Raw genomic sequence first — 5,009 nt, forward strand, 5'->3', positions numbered from 1 at the left:
CAACTCCTTGCAGTTATCTCTTTCCCTAGTGATGTTAGGCAAACTAGCTAGCCTCTAGTTAACCTACGTATGTCCAATAAATATACCAATTTCCTCCTAATTCCCTTTCACCACAATCTCCGCTGTTTTTAAGATTGTTTTTAGGCTTGAACTTCTTCATACTCTGTTGCAAATGGAAGTCAATTCCTTATGAAAGAACGCAGGAGCTATCTCTTATATGGTCTTTTCTATCCCCAGGCAAAATTTCTGAGCCTCAGCTATGGCACTGAGAATGAGGACAATTAAATGTTTTCTCTGTGAGTGACACCCCTATTTCAGTAGCTGAGACCTCAGTGCAGGGACTCCAAGAGGCTCATATCTTCTGAGCTTACCTCTCCCAGTACAAAATCACCACTTTATGAGCTGCGCCAAGGATAACTGGGGTCCCAGAATTCTCAACAATACCATGCCCTCACTAGAGCCGCTATTCCGTAAGTGGGGCTGGGCTGAAAAAGAAGTCGCATCCCACCATATTCATCCTGAATTTAGCCTCAGCAACAAATAGCTGGGGGCAAAATGAGAAATGTTAATGTCTTGCCCTGATGGAAGATTGTCCTTTAAATGGTAACTAGTGGGAGAAAAAGCCCTGCACCAGTCTGAAGAGGAATTTCCATCTTGCTGAGTTAGGAGATAGGAGGTAGTGTGCAGGTCTTGTTTATGCTGAATTTTAGATTTTCTCGAATAAATGTTTCTTCATCTGCTATATGTACTTGAATCCATTTCCAGATATTTTAAATAGTTGTTAAGTAATTTTCTACTTACAGGGAACTCATCTAAACTCATTTTCTGTTTATAATTATAATTAGATCATCTCTGCTATACTTTCCTTTACATTTCTCTAGTTCATATGCTAATACAACAGAAGATAGTAATATACATCTCTTTCCACTTTTCATGATTGCTACTTTTTAGTGTCTACAGAAGTATGTGCATGAAGAAAAATATTATTTTGAACAATATATATGTATCACTGGGTTTTTACTCATCATATAGTATCATCATCCCAATTACAAAAATATGTCTATCATTTGATCTTTCCTGGACCTCTTGTCATCCTTAAACGCAATGCTTTCCCTTTACATATATGGCTTTGTAGTTCAGATCTGACATTCACATTTAATATAACCTTTCTGCTCTTTCTAAATGTAGCAGTAAGGTTTCAAAGCATGAGATTGACTGATAGCATTAACAAACCATTTAATAATGAGTTGCAGAAACTTCAAAGTGTATTGTTGCAACAATACAGACTATGTAAACAATCAGAACAATAAGGACTAAGTAAACAATCAGAACAATAAGGACTAAGTAAATAATCAGAACAATACAGTCTAAGTAAACAATCAGAACAATAAGGATTAAGTAAACAATCAGAACAATATGGACTAAGTAAACAATCAGAATATTTGCCTTCCACCTACGAGGTAATACTAAGTAGAGTCAACCCTTGATTATCTAAACATCTCCCACATCAGACTTTGAATGTCTCCTAATTTTAAAAATATAAATAAATTGATAATTATCTTAAAAACATAAAATTGTGATGATTTGCTCTCCCATTCCCAAAACAGTCATTATACATTGCATAACATAGAGAAATAGTTTCTGAATTAGTCCCTACCATTTAAAAACTATATTGCTATACCTGCTACTGATCAGGGTCATGAGAGTTTCTATGTGTCAATGGAATGTGGAAAAAAAAGCTGCTCCGTTATTTGTAGAACACAAAGGTATTTTTATAACCCACAAATTGAAATTTATAAAGAGTTATTGACTATTTCAGGTTTCCTTATATACCAAACTAGTTTGAGCTAAGTACATGTAAAAGAGATTTAGTGAACTGATGTCTAAAGTTATATATGAATTGATTAACTTTTTCAGGTAGAGATAAGAATATCTTTAGAGGGGTTGTGTTATGTTAAAGGGTAATGATGGACTTATTTCTACAAGATTTTTTTGTGGCTGGCTTCCATACCAAATTACCCCTATTACTCTTGATTGTAAACTACTTGAAAGCATAATCCATTTTTTTCTTTTTCATACCAATGTCCTACTCAAAAGCTAGACCAATAATCTACATAAAAGGGTTAAAAAAAACCCCAAATATATTTGATTACATTTTTCAGTTTGGGGTTTTTTTGTTTTGTTTTGTTTTTGTTTTGTTTTTTTTGCTTTGTAATCAGTATATTAAGGAGACAGTCATACATTCCAATTGCTTAATTCTGATAACCAGATTTAAGCTTGTGAACATTACTTTTAAACATACAATTAAAGCTATTCATCATAATTTGCTATACTAACAACATTAAAATACAGTTACTTCGGAGCGTAAGTTATTGAAAGTAAGCCTGTGACATACCTTAGGAAAAAAAAACCTTCCTATCTCATACATGCAAATTAACTTCCCAAGTAAATGTCTCTTTACTCTAAGTTACCCTGCTCCCGAAGCCACTACTCTGAAGCTTATTAAAAGGAAAAAAGAAAAATTAAATAATTTTTTTAAAAGGAAAAAAGAAAAAAGATGGCACAGAAGGGAATGCAATTCCACAAGTGCAAGCCCTCGAGCAGCAGCATATGATAAACCCCTTCTTTAAAGAGGTATCCTTTCTATCACTGATACCACAGGCCAAATTACATAGCATGCGGTCTTCAGGTAACTGTTGAGGCAATAAATACAGAGGCATCACAATGAATCCCACTTAACATAACTATAGACCAACACTTCTCTACAAATTCTTTGTCTGATTGCCAATTAAATACAAGTTTTAACTTCATAGCTTAACAATTAAGGGTCATACACTGAAGTCAATACATATACCTAGCATTTCAGTCTGAGCTGTTTCATATACATAGCACTGAAATTAATTACAAGGAATGGCCTAACAAATGCTAGGGGACATTTTTTTTGAAAGTAGTTTTTACAAATATTAAACTTATCTTCCACACTGAAGGTCATCATACATACAGGGCAAAGTCAGAGCTTTTATATTTGAGTTTATTCTTCATTTAACTCTTAAAACACTACTATAGTTGAATATTAAAACAAAAACAATAGCAAGTAGTGAGCTATCATTATAGTCCTTCACTCATTCACTACTGCACATAAAATGCCAGCAGTGTTATTCACTGGCCCCATTAAGAGGTCTGACACTGAACACCACCCTGGGGTGATGTTCATCATCCTCATATGCTTGCCCATTGTAATGGCGCTGTCTTTCCTGATTTGGATCAAACTCCACCAGTTCTACCTAGTCCATTCATCAGTCTCTTCTACTTCCTTCCTCTCAGGTAGGAGTTGTTCCAGCAGAGTTTATCAGGAGAGAGAAAGTCATTCTCAGGAAAGTTTACCTTTAATTTGATGATGAGGCGATCCTTCTCATATGGTCTATGATAAATTGGCATGCCTTCATTTAGCACACACTTGATTTCTCCATGCTTGATAATTTGACCTGGATGAGAGGTGATGACAATGGTTCAGTTGTCAAGAGTAGATACTGACTTTTGAAAAATGCACAGTGCTTCAACCAGCTGTATGTCCATACACATGAAAAGGTCTCCTCACTGAATAAAAACATCATAGTCCTTCTGATCTAAAACAATGATAGTATCTCCTGGTTCCAGTCTTGGTTCTTGGTCTTCTTCACCATGGAATGTTATCCTCTGGCCATCTTTCATGCCTTTGTCAATATGAACTTCTAGAATCTTCTTCTCTCAAACTATATTCCTTCCATTGCAGCTTTTACATCTATCTTTAGGACTGATCAGTTCCCTATGGCCCTGGCACTCCATACACACAGACTGAATTTGCTGAACCATTCCAGGTCCTATCTGATGAGTTCTTACTTGCATTCCAATACCTCGGCAATTGGGACAACACTCAACTGCTCCTTTCTTACCACCTCAGCCTTCACATTTATAGCAACTCACATTCTTTTGCAGAGCTAGTTTTCTTGTTGCACCATTATATAAATCTTCTAAGGTAACTGAGAGCTGATGCACAACATTTTTACCTCTCCTTTCTCTGTGCATTCTTCCTCCTCCTCCAAAAAATATATCAAAGATGTCCATGGGGGAGCCAAAACCACCACCAGCTCCACCTTCTTTAATTGCCTGTTCACCTCCTTTGTCATACAATTTCCTTTTCTTTGCATCAGAGAGTACTTCATAAGCTTGAGAAATCTGTTTAAACTTCTCTCCTTCATTTGGATTATTATCAGGGTGATATTTCAAGGCCAGTTTCCTGTAGGCCTTTTCCAGTTCTTCTTGGGTGGCATTAGGTTTGACCCCCAAAACATCATAGTAAGTGGTTTCTTTCACCATTTTCTACAGCCGGTGAGAGGGCCGAGGCCAATGTTGGGGAGTGGGAAGGAGAGCGCTGCTGGGCACAGCTCGGGTAGCCGTTGCTCCTCCACATCTCACCGAGCATTCTGGAAAGTTGCCACATTTTTCAGTTTTTTCTTTTTTAATCTGTTAAAACTGAGGACCTATGCACATATTTTAAGTGTATAGTTCAGTAAGTTTTAACAATTATCACCCCAATAAACATATGGAACCCTAAAAAATTTCCTTATGTTCCGAATCCCTTATGTTCCCATCCTGTAAATATTCACCATCCAAAAATAATCAGTTTCTTTATTTTTGCTATGATACAATATGTTTTACTTTTCTAGGAATTTATATAAGCAGAGTCATATATATTTTCTTTTATGTCTGTCTTTTTTTATTTACCATGATGATTTGAGTTTTATCCATGTTGCATGCATCCTGTTTCTTCTTCCATTTTTATTGCAGATTAGTATTCCATTGTAGCAATATACCAAAATTTGTTATTTGTTTATCCATTTTCATATATATATATATATATATATATATATGGGCTATATATACATATATGTATATAGACTCTATACATATGTATATATGTGTGTGTGTATATACACACACACATATATATATGTATATATATAAAGAGT

The 5,009-nt window shown here is 35.4% G+C and overlaps 1 pseudogene; it reads right to left on the bottom strand.

The window, feature by feature from the left end:
* Positions 1 to 3,008: 3,008 nt before the first annotated feature.
* On the bottom strand, positions 3,009 to 4,360 carry LOC101693617 (annotated as a pseudogene).
* Between the last annotated feature and the right edge of the window lie 649 nt (positions 4,361 to 5,009).

This window comes from Mustela putorius, unplaced genomic scaffold (genome assembly GCF_011764305.1).
Source record: "Mustela putorius furo isolate JIRA1106 unplaced genomic scaffold, ASM1176430v1.1 tig00003869_pilon_pilon_pilon, whole genome shotgun sequence".
Lineage (NCBI taxonomy): Eukaryota > Metazoa > Chordata > Mammalia > Carnivora > Mustelidae > Mustela > Mustela putorius.